This window comes from Petromyzon marinus, chromosome 29 (genome assembly GCF_048934315.1).
Source record: "Petromyzon marinus isolate PM22_M1 ecotype Great Lakes invasive population chromosome 29, UKy_Petmar_22M1.pri1.0, whole genome shotgun sequence".
Taxonomy (NCBI): Eukaryota; Metazoa; Chordata; class Hyperoartia; order Petromyzontiformes; family Petromyzontidae; genus Petromyzon; species Petromyzon marinus.
In genome coordinates this window covers 2,778,194-2,797,534 of record NC_133695.1, presented here as the reverse complement: position 1 = coordinate 2,797,534, position 19,341 = coordinate 2,778,194, and the positions used below count along the sequence as shown (strand labels likewise).

The 19,341-nt window shown below is 50.6% G+C and overlaps 1 long non-coding RNA gene and 1 pseudogene across 1 annotated transcript in view; one reads left to right on the top strand and one right to left on the bottom strand.

The window, feature by feature from the left end:
* The window catches only part of LOC116947347 (homeobox protein Meis1-like), a 146,484-nt pseudogene extending 134,400 nt beyond the window's left edge, over nt 1-12,084 (bottom strand).
* The window catches only part of LOC116947349 (uncharacterized), a 78,964-nt gene continuing 69,886 nt past the window's right edge, over nt 10,264-19,341 (top strand). The window contains exon 1 of the long non-coding RNA XR_012945610.1: nt 10,264-11,206. This is a non-coding gene — a long non-coding RNA (uncharacterized LOC116947349). The remainder of the gene's footprint in view (nt 11,207-19,341) is intronic.

The window sequence follows — 19,341 nt, the reverse complement described above, 5'->3', positions numbered from 1 at the left end:
ATTCCGAAAAAAATGCCCTCTACTTTTTATGTTGGTTTGTCGACCCCTTTGGTTCCAAAAGGATATTTCACGGCTCTCGCCTTGATCCGTATCCACGATGCCCCGAGGACGCTGGCCAGGAGTTCGGGACTCACGGTGCGGATGGGGGGGGGGGGGAAGAAAATCTTTGCCTTTGTTGTCGTAAATGATTATTGACAAGAGACGTTTGGATCCGGCTGCGACGTGGACTCAATCGCCTTCCGTCGAGACGAAAAAAAATTGCTTTCGACTCTCGGTGGCTTCCCGATAGCGCTTAGATGCGCATGCAAGCGATTTACTCGAGCGTTCTCTCTCACTCACTTACTCACCCACCCGTTCATTCACTCATTCGCTCTCGCACTTATTCACGCATTCTTTCACTCATCACCGCGCAAATTCATTCACGTGACTCGTTGGCGTGCGAACTCAGTCACTCGCGCAGGCGCGGACTCATTCGCGCATTCTTTCGCATCATTCGCGCGCGCGAATTCACTCATTCGCGCGCGCACTCATTCACGCATCATTTTACTCATTCACGCATTTATTAATCACTCACACATTCATTCATTCATCGCTCACGGTTTGACTCAATCGCACGCTACACCCATTCAAGAATTCAACTAATTCACCAACTTATTCACGCACTCATTCATTCAATCGCGCACTCACTCATTTGCGCACGCACAAATTCACGCAACGCGGCTTGAAACACATCTATCGCCCCCCCCCCGCCCAATTAGACAATAAAGTCGACAATCAAGTCTCGCCAAGTTAATCAGTACCAATTACGCGCACGTGCTGCGCTTCAAGCGAACAGCCGCGCGTGTCGATCGCACCGTCGACAATTTTACGAAATCACCGCTCCATCCATAAAGTGCCCCAGCAAGCGAGCATCTGCCCGCTTTCTAACTGCGTTAGCGTCACACTCCCACGAGGACGCGGCGAATTACTCGGTTCGCCGATTAAAAGAGGGGGGGGGGGGTATCGTAAGCGTCTAACGCGACGCTTGGACTCTGACCATGCCCGATGAGTGAAACCAATCAATTCCCTGGCAGTCATGTGGTCAGTCGGAGGCGAGGGGAGGGGGGGAATGCCACATTCAAACGTGGTATAATGTTCGAACTTTTCTAGCCGTAAGCACTGACTCGACTACATTCGGGGAACGAATCAGCTGACTCACTGGCGCTCACGTGTGCCCGCTTGTGTACCGTAGTAGAATGGTGTAATGCTGCTTGGCTCCAGATTGCTGTTGTGTACAATCACGGAACACACTAAACCAAAAACAACTTTCGTCAACATAGCTCCATCAATTAAGGCGATGCCATTTCTTTGCTCGGAGCTTTGTTAATAATGCACAAGAACAACAAGTCCCGTCGCTCGTGTGAACCATTCGCGTTGAACAACACAGACTGCGTGGTGCATGTTTAAACAGTTCTGGCTATGTATTAATGAAAGCTCAGTGATTCTTTTTAGACTTATTATTATGGGAAACAGACCATTTTTTTTTTCTTTCTGTGTTATGGTACAAACGCAATCAGCACAAACAACTGGCTAATATTACACTAGTCCAACTAAGAGCTGAAATAATTCTCAGAGGCTTTATAAAAATAAATATATAAACATACTTTTTTTGTTTAAAGAACTTGCCCAATGCAACATAGAAGCTGATTCGAGTGTGAATTCGCTACGGGTTTTTTTTTGTTAAAATATATTTAAAATAATAACAATTCCACGCTGTAAAAATAAACAGCATCATTTAATTGGCGTATTTTGTGTCGTATAACTCAAAGGCGTGGCATCACAATATTTAACGTAATTCACGAAACAATGCATTAGCCGAAATCTACAATGCTGCGTCGTCTGAAGGCTATGTATACTGTACAGTCCTCAATTGTTTCCGAGCGCGCAGCAAATAAAAGCTTGCAAAAAGTCGGCGGTTAAAACTTAAAACGCATTCAAAACATTGCTAATGAACAGATCGCTGCGCGTTGAGTAAAATACGGACACACATACAAAAAAACCACGGTGCGCCATTCTTCACGAAAAGAAAAAATAATTTCGCGAAGCTCAGCCAAGCTGCTATGCGCCTAACGGAGCCACGCCAGGGCAATTTATAGGCCCGTTTATGATAATATAATTTGCTTGTTGCGCACTGCTGGGACTGAAATTCTCCTCCCGTGCAGATTATAAAGAGGCGTCTTTAGGCGCGTGTGGTTAAAACAGCAAGCTATGCAGCTTTACCGCGTTTTGTTTGAGCGCAGCTTAGCAATTGCGCATTTCAAGCCCGCGCACACACATCCATATAATTACAATTCATCATCTATTCAGCGGTGCTGGGACAGACACCGCTGCAGCACGTCTGCGCACATCTTTCTCTATCATTCCACGACGCTACAGGGGGTCCTATATTTCCCCGTACCCCGCCCCCTCCATCACCCGCCCCCGTGTGCATCGGGACGTTCAGCACGAGGTGCACGGCACACACCTGTATCGTTACACAGCGCTTCATGTGCGCAAACAGCTCCGCGCTTTGTGTATGCGGGTGCGTCGTGTTTATAGGGCGGAGAAATGACGACTGCCATAGGGGGCAGCGGCGGTGATGATGGTGGTTGGGTGACAAGGATTTGGGTTGGTTGGGTGGGCGGCTTGGTGGGTGGGTGGGTGGGTGAGCGAGTGTGGTGGGCGCTGACGAGGGAGATAGGTGAGGTAGCGGTGTGTGTTGCTGTGTTACAGACGCGCACATTCTCGCAATTAACGCAACGCCGGTACAGCCCCTCGCCACCCCCCCCTACACCCGTCACAAGAGCTAACAAAACGCACTCACCTGGTCGGCCAGAGTGCCCGAAGATGACCCGGAGAGTTCGTCATCCACTTTAGTGTTGCCGTCTCGCTCGTCGATCACCAGGTCTATCGGCATCTTTCCCTTCAGGCAGCTGATGTACCGGTGGCAAAAATTGTCGCACAGTTCGTGTACCTGTTGGTGTCAAAGTTCCCGCAGGGGCAACGCCAAAAACGCACACACACAGACCCGGCCACGAGGTCCCACGATTAGCGTAATTATGAATAACACAGCAGCGATGCCATAGCAGGTCACAGCAACACCAATAGTTAAATGTATCGCAGCATCGCACGATTGCAGGGGGGGGGGGGGGGGGCAGACACAGGCTTTAATTTGCATGTTCGCTCGCTCATCGTCTGCGACGTGTGTGTGTGTGTGTGGAACACAAGAGCCTGTCCTAGAAATTTGCGCAAAGTTTCCGTCCTTTCTGGAATTATTACGACGTTGAAAACGACGCAGCGTGTCGCCATTTCACGCGTGGAGTTTAGCGCGAGGCAAGCGTACGGCAAAAAAAAACAAGCAACTCAAACATTGGAGTCGTGGTCTACAGCAGTCGACAACGTACGGAACTTGCAGGTACTCACACCCACGTGACGTTAGCCGTACCCACGGGCGCGCGCGCGCGAGTCTCCGTACATAACGCGCGCGCGCGAGCGCGCACCCACTGCTCAAGCATAGCCGTGCAACACGTGACACATACAGTGCACTGGATATCAACACACATCGAGTCGTACAGGGTCGCCTGTGTCTATGTACCTGGCGATTACCCCCCACCAACACCTCCGCCCCCCCCCCCCCAAGGAAGCTGGGCCGATTGCCTCTCGCCGTTTTCAACTGAACGCCGGGCTCCCGAGTAATGCTCCAGATGTGAGTGGATCTTGACCGGGCACTTGGCAGATGCCATCAATCTCTGACGGCTAGACTTGAAGTCAACCATCCTCCCCTACCCCCCAGCTCCTCCCCCCGTCTTTTCAGTCTGATACTAATTAGACGTGGCTACGGCGGAAGGTATCTCAAAACTCCACGGTGCTGAGCGAAAGTGGCTTTGGGTAATCGGGTGTTTTTGATATCTTCTCTGAATCGTTGCCATTGTTGCTGTGCGGCGCGTGAAGGCGCCGAGTCGCGTCCCTCGCAATCTCTCCCCCTCTCTCTCTGTCTCGCAGTTCCCAACAATACTGAGGCCGCATACAGACGCCGCGGCCGCTACAATGCGTGAAACTTCGCACGGCTTCCGATGGCCAACGTAGCGGCCACGCGCGCACGTAAATAAATGAACGGACGAATTTAAGAAGCAAAAAAAAAGACCACTTCGCGTTATCTTAACGCGCAAGGCATAATATGGGTTGTCAGCGAAAAAAAAAACTGAACAAAGCAAGTGTGGACTTAACAGTATCAATGATGCGTCACTTGGCCTCGACACGTGATTGTATTGATTCGGGCGCCCGTGATTAGAATCGGCGTTTGACTATCGCGGTATTCTTACCAGCAGAATAAATAACATTGTGCTAATTGCAACACACTAGGCAAAGCGTGTTATAATCAACGGCACGTGAGCACGACGCATTGTAAACTCACTTAGTGCATACCCTAATATTGCACGCACGCATATTTAAACGAACATGAAGACGGGGGTGAAATGAGTAATACGAAATTGCCCCTTACCTTCTCGAGCTCCATGAGGTGAAATCTTAATACTTGAATGGCTAATATCATCTGCGGAAAGAAAAGGCAGCACCCACTCCTTAGCGCAATTACACCAATTTCAAGGAGCGCTGTTGCAATTCAACACAGCGCAATTATTTTAATATCGATGCATACAGGGTTTAAGATATTATTGTAACTAAACGTAAAATGATAATCCATTGCATTGTTACTAAAACAAAGTATATGCTTTTTCAAGAATGTATACGTACATCAATAGCGCATGTTATGAAAAGTCGGTTACCTAATATCATACAAAAGATTGGAACAACGCTGATGAGCCCGTGAAAGTCAAAACCCGTCTGTGCGGTTAAACAAACGCGACTGGCTAAGGTTACGCTGGGAAGCGCATACGTTGACCCACAACATTTTATTTTGTATGTGAATAGACGAACGGAAGCATACATATTCACGTATTTATGCATTTGAATCAGACAGCCCCCATCTAGAATGTGAACTCATAGCAGTGTGCAGCGCACAGCTTCGTATTATCATCAATCCTCAAACGTCTGGGCGCACGCGAGCTTCACGCGGCGTGAGTAACGTCTCGTCGCTTTCTTGCGAGCCGTCTTCCCCCTCTCGGTAACACCGCGGGGCCAAACGGGGCGCACGAACAGCCGCGTTTTCTACTTCTCTACGGGAGCGACTACACGAAGTCGCGCAGGCCTGCGTCGCCTTCTGCAGGTAACGCATTCATCGTTTGAATACGAAGATTTTCGTAAGAGCGGCTGGGGAAGTGGGGGGATGGGGTTATGTCCGTACGTGTTATCGGTGGATTGTTGTCTATCGTTCGGGGCTCTGTTATGATAGTCGCTTTACATTGAGGAGGGGGGGGGGGGAGGTTTAAGGCGAGACTCTACGAGGAAACCAGGGTGACACGGACAGACGCACGCGTGCGTTGCGCTTGTCTGTCGTTTAACGCTAACAGATCTTCTGATCTTGGATTACGCGATATCATCGATAATGTCCATTAGGGCGCATTTAAGGCGCAGATAGCATCGAGGCTAAACAAACCGTGTCGGTAAATTGTGCGGGCAGAAAGTGGGTGGATTTTTTGTTTGTTTGTTTAAATGTGTGTCTTACCAAGTTGTCGAGCTCTGGGTTTGATGAGAACAGAGGCTTCTCTGCCCGCACCTTTAATGAAGCAGCAAAACGGCAGCGGCAGGGAAGAGAAGGAGAAAGGCGCACGATTGTATTCGTTAATGGGAGACGGCGAGGAGCGAGCGCTTTACACGCGCCAGTCGTGGCACGCAAGCGAACGCTTTGTTGTAAACAACGCGCCTTGTAAACATCGATCTAATCGTATATATCGACGTAAGACGTGTGTAATATGACAGGTGCGTGTGTGTTTGTGTGCGTTGCGATGCATTCGCGCGTGAAGCTGCCCCCCCACCCATCCCCGCGTGTTCTTCCTTTTGAACGTCTTGAGCGAGAGAGAGAGACAAAAAACTAAACAATTAAAACACGGCCAAGCACCGCCACCGTCATTAAACGCATCCACGACAATCGCCGATAATATCGTGCCAACAGCGAGGAGTTCCAATATCGTGTTTTGAATGCGCACTCTAATAATACAAACTCGGAATAAGTGGGCACGGGGCCGCACACGCAGGTGGATGGAGAGTGTTCACGACGAGAATCATCGAGGAATCGACAGCTCGGCGAATCTGAATGAAGGATCTGCGCGGAGGGCAGACCAGCAGCATCTGATCTCAAGAATGCAACTGTGGGTAGAATGAAGCGTCAAGATGTATCCGAAAGATAAAGCCGAAGAATGGACCCAAAGGGTGTATCTGCGAAATACAATTTAAGAATAAAAGCTTAATGGATTACATCTGAAGAACTTAGCCGCAAACAGCGTCCTAATAGCAGCTTTAAGAGCGAAATCGGAGAGTCTCAATGCCGGGCAGAATCGCTGCTGTTAGCAAGGGCAACTTTAAAAACGGGTCACATTCGCACGGACATTTCTTACACACATCACACATTCCGCGTACACTATTTTTAGCTCCTCTCTGTTGTTGAAATTAGCGTGTGTTTATTTCGTACAAAATAATAATAATGTATCGCTTTCAAAATGTACCACAAACTATGTTGGACGAGCGAAGTAAAAAAATAAATATATATGTTTTGTCTTTCCCCCGAAGATCCGCGATTCGATTCATGTGTAAACCTACGCAATCGCTAAATTATCAATAGAATATAAACACACACTAGTTGTTTTTTAATCGTATAATCACGCATCGCGCCTTATACATCTATCAATCTATATATGTGTGTGTGTGTACATATATATGCTGTGGGGAGTGGTTGCGCAGTGGTTAGCACGCTGTGCTACGAACCCGGCGATCCAAGTTCGATTCCCGGGTCAACACACAACAACACCAGTGACGATTACCTGAACCGGTCCTGGCCCTCCCCTAGGTCGACTCAAGTGTCCGGTGGGGTGTGCAAACATGGTCACTTGGGGAGACAAAGGCGGCCGGGCGTGGTGCTGGCCACCCACCCCCTTCACGTGCGCGTGTCGGCCTTCATAGGCGCTCGCTAACAGCACTTGCCTCAAAACTCTGTTAAGGCTCTACGGGGACGAGTGGAGGATCCTTTGTCTTGTGGGTGCGTGTGTGTGTGTGAACAGTATAATACTAATAGTGGGGAGCGGTAGTGTAGCGGTTAGCGCGCTGCGCTAGGAACCTGGCCACTCAAGTTCGATTTACGCTCACGGCCAAAATCAGTGACGATTATCTGAACCGGTCCTGGACCTCGCCTAGGTCGGCTCAGCTCCAAATGAGTACCCGGTGCGGTGTGTAAACCTTCGCCACTGGGGAGACAAAGGCGGCCGGGCGTGGTGCTGGCCACCTACCCCCTCGTGTGCCGTTCTGGCCTTCATAGGTGCTCGCTAACAGCACTAGGCCCCACCAGTCCGTTACAGACTATACGGGGGATCTTTCTCTTTATAGTATAATAGTCTCAAGGACCGGGATGAATGAGTCGGGTGCGAATGCGAAGGGCGCATTGAGCGAGTCACTCGCCTCGTCGCAAACCTGTTTTGCGAACACGGCTATGTCTTCATTGAACGAGTCTGACGAGCACACGTCCCCGCCAGCCACGCCGGGCTCCCGCGGCGTGCAGGTCGCCAGCTCGCACTTCTCAAACACGAGCGCCAGCAGTGGGAAGAGCGGGTGGCTGCGGACGTAAAAACAAAACATCACCACACACCCACACCGCCACCCCCACCTTTAAAGCCTTAACAGATTGTTGGGGCAAGTGCTGTTAGCGAGCACCTAATGCGCGCGCGCACACAAAAAAACACACAGACACGCACGCGCGCACGTGCAGACGTACACACGCGCACGCGCATTCACACGTGCGCGTGCGTACGCAGCAGCTGGGAGAGAGCGTTGTGCTTCCGGATGCGCACACGCGTGCACGCACGAACAACGCACACACATCGCGCGTATACGCACGTACGAAGGCACGTACGTATACACTTGACGCATACACATGCGTACACACAACGCGCATTCACACATGCACACGCAGCAGAGGGGCGAGCTGTGGATTCCGATGCGTACACGCGCGCGCGAACACACACACACGTGCGTACAGGCGTATACATACGAATATATACGTGCACGCATACATGCATTTGTAGACAGATACGCATGCGTACATACTACATGGCAGCGGAAAGGGAGGGTGTATACTGATGTAGACGCACGTATATACACATACGCGTACACACATAGATATACACATGCGAACACACGCGCAGGAAGAAAGGGGTAGCTGTAGATGGCCACTGACGCGCGGGAGAAACATATATGCAGATGCATACATTTACAACAATACACACATATACACATGCATACACGCACACACATATACACAAAATGCATACACACACGCGGACACACATACCTACATATACCCACACATATACATACACGTACGCAGGCGAACGCGCAAGCATATAACACAAACTCAGACTCTGAAAACACCAATTTAACAATCACCACGATAATCTGTCTGCTGTTGCTATTGTTGTTGTGTTTGTAAAACGCGATACGCGTGTGCTTCGACGATAGTGCAGCCGTGCAGCGGAGTGCAGCAGCGAGGGCTGATGCTGTGTGTGCTGGGGACGCGCGCGTGAAGTTTCCCGACAAATCCACTTGCTCCCTCAATTTACTGACGCGCGCGGAGCCCGTAGGCCCCCTTCTTACGTGTTGGTAATACGTTTAAAGCACGCGGGTGACTTCGGCTCGTAAATTATATCGAATGCGCGCAAAATTGTGTACGGCAATGCAGCCACCGCGTAGCCTTACGTGTTACGCGCGTGTGCGTCTAGGTGCGTGCGTACGCAACTCGACGACAGCCGGCCCACTAACAAAGCGCGTTGTGTCGCTCCTAGCCTGCCGCTGCTGCTGCTGCTGCTTGTGCACAATAATGCCGTGGTGGTGAGAGATCTGTGTGTACGCGTGCGTGAGTATTTTATTTTTTGAAGCTGACAAAAAGCAACGCTTTGAAAGCTCACACCTCTCTCGTTCTCTCTCTAGGCCTGCTTTCGTCAATAAAACTAGCCCGCCGTTAATTGACGCTGATAATTACAGCGATACAAATTTGCTCTGATTGTGGGTAGTCAACCCGCGTCGCTGCTGTTTTTTTTAAATGTGATGCTTTTAAGAAGTTGAGCTATGGTCAACGGTTGCGTGAGAGAGAGAGTAGCCATTTTGCTATCCGAGTCGCGTGTATGTCTGTCTGTGTGTATATTCCGTGTGTGCAATTCGTCTTCTACACATGTGTACATTTTGACGGATGTCCATCTGCGTTCGGGACTAAAAAAAAATGTTTCGTATAATGAGCGACAATCCACCTCCCCCCCCCAAGCGCCAAAAGAACCACGCGCGCGCACTCCGTCACTCCGCGTTACGAGGAGCGCCGCTGCTCTGTAATTTATACAGCCGCAATTAAGCAACGTCTGTCTACAATTATTAATTGAGTCTGTCAAAGCCCCGTTGCCTGGCGTTATCGGCTTGAAATGTGCGCCTTGCCTTCGTCAGTAAGCGTAGGGTGTGCGCTAAGGTAGTGCCCGCGCGCGTGTGCTTTTGCCAGTGTGTGTGTTGTGTATATATATGTGTATATATACACGTATAATAAACACGACACGTGCTGACTGTATGACGGTGAGATACGAGTCTTCTCGGTTGTATTTTTTAAAAAATTAAAAATAATCTAAGTAGCGCAGCGGGATGGCAGGTTATGTGTGTGTACATGTATGTATGTGTATCTGTCAATGCGGCAAGTGACAACCCGAACACCCACAAACCGAACACCCAAACCGAACACGTTAACAATCGAGCCACCTTAACAACCGAACACCTCTACAACCGAACAACTCAACAGACCACCACAACCCATACACTGCCGTACGTTACGTACGCGGAGCACAGTGCGCACGAGGTTAAACATCGAGTTGCGCGTTGCTCCATTACGCACCCGTAAATTGAGTCCTTATCCCTCTTGAGCGCATCGTTGACAGCCGAGCCCATGGACCCGGCCATAACGCCCGCGTGGGTGCTGTGCGGGTACTGGTGGAGCGGCGGGCCGTGGTTGAGGTGCGGCACCGGCTGCATGGGTCTAGGAGCGTGCGGCTCGCCGTACATGGAGCCCACGCCGTCCATCGCCCCATAGTGCGAATGCGGCAGATCATCGTACTGTGGGGAGAGAGAGAGCGAGAGAGGAGGACGTGGAAGATGCTGTTTGTATGTTTGTAACGCGTGCACGCGAGCGAGTTAAGTCGTTAGGCGCGGCCGGTGCCGAAAGACGTCGACGCGCACGTGCGGTGTCATCGGCACGCTTCTCCACCGTTGATCACCGCCGACGCGTCGTGCCCCATTCAACACCGAAACTACGGTATCGTGCACGTTCGCGCGGACAGGCCCGTTTACTCGATCCACTGCTGGATGATGAGGAGCCCCCCCCCCCCCGTCTCCTCCACACGCCGTGCGAGACGCGAGGGCTATTCGAGCGAGCGTACTCGAAACAGAGCGAGTCGACAAAACTCGCGCTTGCAGCTGTAATCAAGCACAGACATCGTAGAAAGGTAAGGCGCAAACGAGGGTGAGTGAGAACAGAAGAAGCCTCGCACGCACCACGCGCATACCGAGTGGTTTTCCAGCCGTCTCCCCCCCCCCCCCCGCTCTCTATCTCGCCGATGTTTGCAAGCGCGTTCGAAAGTCGCGCGATTTACAACGAGCGCATTTCCGAACAGCGTAGCTGAGCGAAGCGGACCGAGCCCCAGGAATCAAAAGAAGCGAGCGACAGAAGAAGAGGAATAGATACGCGGAGGGCTCTCGGGAACGCCGGCGACGAGGAGCGAGCGGCGCGCGCGACGGAAGAGGAGATGGCAAGGAAGAGACGTTACGTGGTTGCACAGCGCCATCATCGCTTCGGCCGGCCGGCCGGTCGGGGGGAGAAGAGAGAGAGAGAGAAAGGGGGGCCCACACTGAGCTTGTACACGACAGCTCGGCACAGCCAACCCCTTCTCAACGCCACAGCCAGCCAGGCTGCCGCGCAGCAGGAGTATAAGGAGGGAATCCCAGACCCCCCCCTCTCCTCCTCCTCCTCCTCCGATGGCGTCTCGGCTCTGGATGGGTAAGTACGCAAAGCGGATTTGCCAAACGCAAAGCCCCCTTTTCCTTACCCGTTGCGCCATCGGGCAGTTGTAGGCTCGCTGTTGTAGCGCGGTATATCCGACGACAACAGCAGCAGCAGCAGCGGCAGCGTCAACAACGACGGCGTCAATTAATAGCAACAAAAAAATCCCCGACACTCGCTCGCCGCTTTAAAGTCTTGCTTTCTTCGCCGTGCCGTCTTCAGCAACAACAATACTTTCAGCCCCCTTTTTTTCTCTCTCTCCTCTCTTTCTCTCTCCTCTTCTTGAATGACTCTTCGCTTTTCCCGTTGCGGTTCAGTAATAAATTTTCTCTCGCTTTTTTGTTGTTGTTGCTGTTGCTCACCCACCACCCCCCACCGCCACCAGCCACCACGAGCAGCAGCAGCAGCACCTTGAAAACTTGCAAGTATATAAAAATGTCACGTAACTCTCGGAGCGAGCAATGCGTAGTTGTAGTCAACACGAAGCCTGCAACTCCGCCGTTGTCGTATCTTATGGCGCTATGCCACCCTCGCTGTCAATCAGTGAGAGAGAGGCGAGGGGCTGTCAAGGTATAAGGGATGAGTGATGACTCGCCCACGAAACTTCGCTCAGATGCGCGGAGCTCCGGGGGAGGGGAGGTCCCCCTTATTTTTGGGGAGGGGAGGGGGGGTACAAAGGGGGGCGGGGGGGGGAAGAGGAGGGTAGAAGGGGAGTGTCGCCCCTGTGTTGGTTCGCAGGAGACGGCTTGAGACCGCGAGCGAAGCCTCGGTACATGCGGTCCGTTCGGCGAGGGACGTTCCTCGCTGCTGCTGCTGCTGCTGTATAGATGAGCCTTGACGAGTCTCGCGTTCAGCTCTCTTTCCCCCTTCTCTGCGTGAGCTTTTTTTACAAGGGGGGGGGGTGTTCTTTGCCGATCGAGTGACGGGGGGTGGAGGCTTTTTGGGGGGAGTGGGGAGGAGCGGGGGGGGGGGGTGAATGAAAGGAGGGGGAGGGAGCTGCAGGGGGTGGTCAGGGAGCGCAAGGGGGGAGGTTGAAGCGGAGAAGAAACCCGGAAGCGATGCGCGCCTCTCTGTGCAAGACGTCGCCTGCATCTCCTCCCCCTCACCCCTTCCCCCGCCCCTCCTCACCCCCCCCCCCTTCCTCCACCCCTTAGATTTTCTCGTCCCTCCCATCCTTGTGCTCTCTCACCCGGGCAACTTCAACTGCGGCGCGCCTACAGGGGGATTAATTGCCCATTCCGGAGTTTGGGTCTAGTTCAGAGTCAACGCTCGCCTTGTGCGCTCTTCGCAGCCACGTTGGGTTGCGGGGATGGTTCTCCTCGGGCGTGCGGTGACGCCACGTTGGCTGCGGTACGCAAGCAACGCTCAATAACCCCCACCCCACCCACCCCACCCCCGCGCGCCTGACACGCACTGAGCTCAAATAAGTACCGTACATGCAATGTGTGACGTTTCAGACTATGGCCCTTCTTCAGTAGCGGAGAGGCCTGTAAAGCAAATGGCCCTCTGAGCCACACGCGTGCCTACTACTTCTTTCACACGGACGGCTGCGGGGCGTCTGATTACAGAACCTGGAGCGCGCGCCGACCGGCCACTCAACTTTTAATTCAATGGCTCGGTAAGAGGCGGACACAGTCAAGACGACAGGCGCGCCAGGATGTTAGGTGCGCGAGTATCAATGTCGCCGCTCCTTGCAAGGCAGTATCGATGGGTGGTGATGGTGGACAGGGGTGGGGGCTTGTAGGGGGCAGGGCAGTGAAGGGGGGGGGATGCGTGTGACGTATAAAGTTTTGACTTTTGAGAAATGTGTAACAAAACAAGGCACGCACCGTTAACGCGCATACTTAGTGCGTCAGAATCTTTATTTAGACTGCAGAAGGAATCCGATGAGCCATGAAGCTCTTTTTTGCACAGATGTCCAGCATGGGTTGGGGGTCAGCTTATTTTCAGTCGGAACAATCCGGAGCGCTGCTACGGGTAGTTGTTTATATATATACATATATTTATGTATGCACTCTAGTGGTAGTTTCTTACACCGATAATATTTCCTCCGATCCGTCTACGCGCCGATACTTCCTTGTAGCACGAATTTATTTATACGTTCATATCTACAGTCGCGCAGCTCTCTAATGCAGTTGTAGTTTCATATAATGTTTGACACATCGGAATCCCCTCCTTGCTTTTTTTGTCTCTTTCTTAAGAAATGAGCGTTCGCACGTTCACTCCTCTTGAGTGTTTGGGGATACGGGGGGAGGGGGAGCTGCGTGATTGTACTGGGCGTGTTGAGAGGGTGTGGTGGTGGTGGTGGGTGGTGTGGTTGGGGTGCATGGGGAGGGGGATAAATAGATGGTGGGGGTGGGGGGGTTGAAGGTTGGAGAGGGGAGGGAACGAAACAGTTGAGCTAAAAAAAAACGAGAAACGATACCCAATTAATGCGTAAACGCTATCCCGTCAACCCCTTGACTCCTCTGCGTACGCTCGTATACTCGCTGTGCCTATCGCGCTGTTTAAACGAGAAGCCCCATAACTAGAACCGGATTAGAACATTTGTCGAGTTTCACTTCGCGCGCTCGAAACTTTTAACGCGCGCGCCTGCGTGTGGCCAGACGACACAAGCGGGAGAGTCGTGGATCGGCTCAGCCTTTAAATGAGTCGTGTCCGGTGCGCGGTGTTGTCAACATTGTTATTTGGGGATACAAAGGCGACCGGGCGTGGATCTGGCCACACTATGGCCTCGTGCGCGCCGCTCTGGCCATAATCAATGCTCGTTAGCAGCGTTTACGCTAATTATCTGCGAGGTTTGTTTTTCCTTCGGGGGGGGGGGGGGGGGTGGGGAGTCTTTGAATGTGTTCATGCGTCCGCGTGCGTGTACTCGCGTTTTGTAACGCAGCATTTCATTTTAGTAGAGTTCCGTAAAAAAATGAATCAGTCCAACATTAACCTCGTCTCAATGAGTTTCGAGGGATATGCAGAATGGGAAGCTGGACGCGGGAGGCGATATCTTTGTATTTTTCGTCTTTGTCCCGTGTACATTTTGCACCATAGAGGGCGCATATACAAGCCAGACACAAGCAGAACATCGCCTATGTGCGTGCACACATTGCAGCCTGACTCTTGTGCACACTATAGCCTCAACTCCCACGAACCCCAACCCAACTATTTTTTTTTTACAAAATAGAACACGACAAAAATATAACGGCGTGGCGGTTCCTCGCTCGCATTTTCTGCCAGAGGCGTCTGCTTGACCGGAAGGCTTTATATCAAACAAGAGGGGAGGAAAAATGATGGCTCTGTCAACATCCTTGGAGGGGTGGGGGGGGGTTAGCGGAGCGCTGGTCAGGGCCAGAACCATTCGTCCCGCGTCTCGGATCGACTCTGACTGAGACCGAGAGAGAGAGACCGAGAGAGACCGAGAGAGAGAGAGAGAGCCCTATACCATTCACGCATCGCGCAATAAGCCGCGGATTTGTTTCCTGGGATCGCTGCACGAGGGCGCGCGCACACGCACGCGCGCGGCGCACACGCGTAGCGGACAACCCTACATCCATCGGATGCGATGCCTTATATATACAGTATATATACAGTATATATACAGTGTGTGTTCCTTTATATACTCACGGGGTATGACATGGTTAGCAAAGCTAGAGATAACGGCTTCGGTTAAATTCTGCGTCTTTAACATCGACGTTACGTTAACGCTGCGCTGTGTTTTATATATATATTTTTGTATAATCATAATATTTCTCTCCCCCCCCCTTCATCCCTCCCCTCTCTTGTTCTCTCACTCTCGCGTCCCTGTGGACCCTGCGCTCGACGCGCGCTCTTCGCCGCGTGCATCTCTCTGCGAGATAAGCCCTAGAGCGTCGGCGCGTTGCGCCGACGCATTTCGCTTTTAATTTGTGTATTTATGATCAAATATCGGCCGTCGCGTTCGCGCGCGGCACGCCATACATCACTGTCTCGTTCGCCTAGGCCGCGTCTTTATTCCGAGCCCAGCTTTAGCGCCGCCGGCCACTCATTTCTTAATTTCAGTCCGAACAGGTAAGGTGCAAGCAAGCTTCACGTGTGTGTGGTGTGTGTTGTGTTTGTATGATATCGTCCGAGAACAAACCGTGCATGGTTTAGTTGTATTTATATTTGGATAGATTTATCGTAGGTTCAGCTTCATGGGTTCGGTCACTCTCTGTGTGTGTGTGCGCGCGTGACTCTGTCTTCTGTTAATGCTAAATAAAGAGACGACGCTAATTTCCCTCCGTGTGTTATTCTTGCGCGCGTGCTGAATCCGTGACGCGTGCGTGCCGTGTCGCCCGGGCCTGATGTATTGTGCATTGCGATATATAGGCGTGATGTATTGTGCATTGTGATATATATATAGGCGTGATGTATTGTGCATTGCGATATATAGGAATGGGATAACCCGTAGCTTTATATAACGTTTCGGGTGAGAGACGGCGTATGTATGAATGCGTGCATGCATATACACATGGGAGGCGTTATTGTAATCGTACATAAGCCACGTGTGTAAATGTGCGTATTTTAGCAACGTTAAAATGTACATTGGATTGTCAAAAGTACGTGAAAATAGTTTTGCTTTACTAACGTTGCTACAAATGCCGCTTATCATAAACGCATTCATCCGTGCTGTCGATTCCCTGCCCTGCTGTTCGAGTCAAAACTCCCTTCCTACTCTATCCTGTGACTCTCTCTCTCCTCTCTACAATATACGCTGTAGCATGCCGCGCTGTCTTCTCGTACAGCGTCTCGGGGTGCGATTGCATTTACGTACTCTGCACACATTCCACGTTGCATTGTCCAGTCGTATTATACGCGTTCTGGGGAGTTTGTACACCTTCTGGAAAACGCCAACACACGTTGACATTGATCATCGAGTGAGCATTTGCGTTTGGAAAATAGGACAGAGAGGGAGAGATGCAGAGAGAGAGAGACAGCTGCTGCGTGCAGTTAATTCGGCGCGCACATCAAATATGAATAAAACTTTGTATTATTTTCGGCAGTATTATGAAATATTGCTAATTGGCTCGCTTAGTTTGTCCTTGCCTATATTGATCACGGGGCGCACTGAAAGTCAAGTGGTGTGGGCTCTTTAGAAAAAAGTATGGGAGGGGGGGGGGCGGAACCCAGATTACATCGGTGAAGAAATTAGACGGCTTTGATGAAAACTGGCCCATGCGCGTTTAATATATACGTGTGTCTGCGTACGTATATGCGCGTATGCATATTTCATTAAGTCCATGACCAACCCACCGATGATTTCGCCTGTTAATGATTGTCAACCGCTTACGTGCTAGTCCTCCACGTGGAAATGCTGGCTATTAGCAATTCGTAATCGGACTCATAACGAGTTAGAGCCCATCACCTTTGTTTCCTTAACAATACTGAGTTGTTTTACTCGGCAAATACGACATTTCGAATACAAAAGTGTCGGAGTCATTGTCATCATCAGACTGACGAGACGACAATCATCATCAGGCAGTTGTGTGCGCTTGAATTGGCGTATTTATTATGCAGAACGCGCTGCGTTGAGTCTCTGTGGCGTACACGTGTGTTAATCGTGGGACACACGTGCTTTGTATAAACGCATTATTGCACTCCGTGAGCGTATAGAGCATGTAGACCTACACACGTGTGTTCATAGACACGTGTGTTCATAGACACGTGTGTTCATAGACACGTGTGTTCATAGACACGTGTGTTCATAGACACGTGTGTTCATAGACACGTGTGTTCATAGACACGTGTGTTCATAGACACGTGTGTTCATAGACACGTGTGTTCATAGACACGTGTGTTCATAGACACGTGTGTTCATAGACACGTGTGTTCATAGACACGTGCGGCGTGTGCGCTGTGCGCGTATATTCGCCCGAACAATAGATACGTTGACAAATAGAGCATTACTGCTCGCAGATGTGCGCGATTATTAAATAACGCGCGTGTGAGTTACAGCGCGCGCAGCGAAGCAGGCATTTGTACAGGGGACACGGGGGAGGTCAACCCTGCTGGAGAAAGTTTCACCGACCGTATACGTACACGTGTATATATATATGTATCACATCATCAGCCATAGTCAATCCGCTGCTGGATGGAAGTCTATTTATATACTCATATACACACACACCGTATTCATTCGAGAATTGCCTTCTCTAAAATAGGCGTGCAATAATTTGACGGGTTAACAGACAGCTAAAGCAAAGGAGTGAATGCGAAATCTGTGCACGTGCGTTCTTCGTGTGTGCGTGCGTCCCGTGCTGCTGCTGATGTTGATGACGTACAGCCCTTTTGTCGATCCACTGCTGGATGAAGGCCTCCAAAACACGCCGTGTCGGCAATAGTGGTCATTTGAACGTGAATGCTCCATCCCGCTGGTCAGTGCGGGTTTGTTGAAGGGAGCATGCAAGTAACAGCAGCGACAACAGTAACACATACAACAGGCCTATATGAACGTAATAATAGTAGTAACAAATTAATACTAATATATATGACCGCTATTACTGTTGCATATACGCACGCAATGCCGATATATTTGTCTTTGCAACAGTTAATTGCAACTACACAAGAAAAGAAAAACACAGACGACACTTAATAAAACGCACAATCGGCATGTCGCTGAATGCAAATCGGGGAAGACAATTAATACCAGCGTGTGTGTGTACGTGTGCGCCCATTTACACACTCTGACTCACGGTATTTCTAGGTACAAAGACGAAGATCCCACATAGAGCCTGTAACGGACTGTTGGGGCAAGTGCTGTTAGCGAGCAACTATGAAGGCCGGCACGGCACACGAGGGGGTGGGTGGCCAACACCACGCCCGGCCGCCTTTGTCTCCCCATTGGCGATGTTTACACATCGCACCGGGTACACACCTAGGGGAAACCCAGGACCGGTTCAGATAATCGTCACTGGTGTTGGCCGTGGAGCGGGAATCGAACCCGGGTCGCCAGGTTCATAGCGCAGCGTAGCGCTAACCGCTACACCACCGCTCCCCACACGCATTTACACACACGCACACACACATACACACAACATCGGTGACAGCAATAGCGGGCTGCACTGCTCTGTTGACACTTCACGCACCGGTCACACTCGTCATCAATGCCGGTGCATTATGAATAACACCCATCATTCGACGACCCTTTTATTTTTTTACGAAGGAAAACAAACTTTTATTTAGTTTTTTTTTCTTTCTCGCTTCTCCTTCTCCTTCTTCTTATTCGCGCGCTGCAAAGCGGCCGTTACGGCACATTTGCGATGAGGGCATATTGACGGAAACGTGGAATGCACACGACTCGCATACCATGGAATTGACTGATGAAGGCGGATGGATATTTGTGTGTGTGTGTGTATATATATATCACGTGTCAGAACTCATATTAATCACAGCCGGAGCCATGCAACGCAACGGGCATAATGTATATTTTCCGACAGTGATGTCACTAAAATTTACTATCTCGCTGAAAGAGGCAAAAATGGTTAGAGAGAAAATTAAGATTTAAGGGCGAGGGAGGGAGAGACACGACTGCATGAATCCCACCAAAGTCGTACATCCTATCACAGCGTGGCAAAATAATATTACAAGCGAGTCAAGTCACGGGGTGCGTGCGAGTCTCTACGCAACAAATAAACACCAACAAACAAACATCAACAAATAAACACCAACAATTGAAGTTGTACACCGCGTCTCAATTGTATGCAATATGCCCTTTGTTGAATGTGAAATAAATGTGTGTGTGTGTATATAGACGTGAACCGTCACCAACCCGCACTGACAAAACGTGGTGAAGTATGGTCAAACAGCTCCCCCGTCCAATCAACCGACACGCCATGGCGAATGCTTCCATTCATCACTCTACTGACAAAGGGCCGCACGTGATTAATTTTTATACAGATACTATATATACACATACTGTATATACACATTGCAATGTACATTTATTGTGTATATATATACACTCGCTATTATTACATTGTAGATTTGCGCTCGTTTGTGAATTGCGTGGGGATGTATTTGTATGCAGCGGTAGTGGAGCTGGGAGCGCTACGAACCCGGCGACCCGAGTTCGATTCCCGCTCACGACCAAATACCTGCGACGATTATCTAAAAACGGTCCT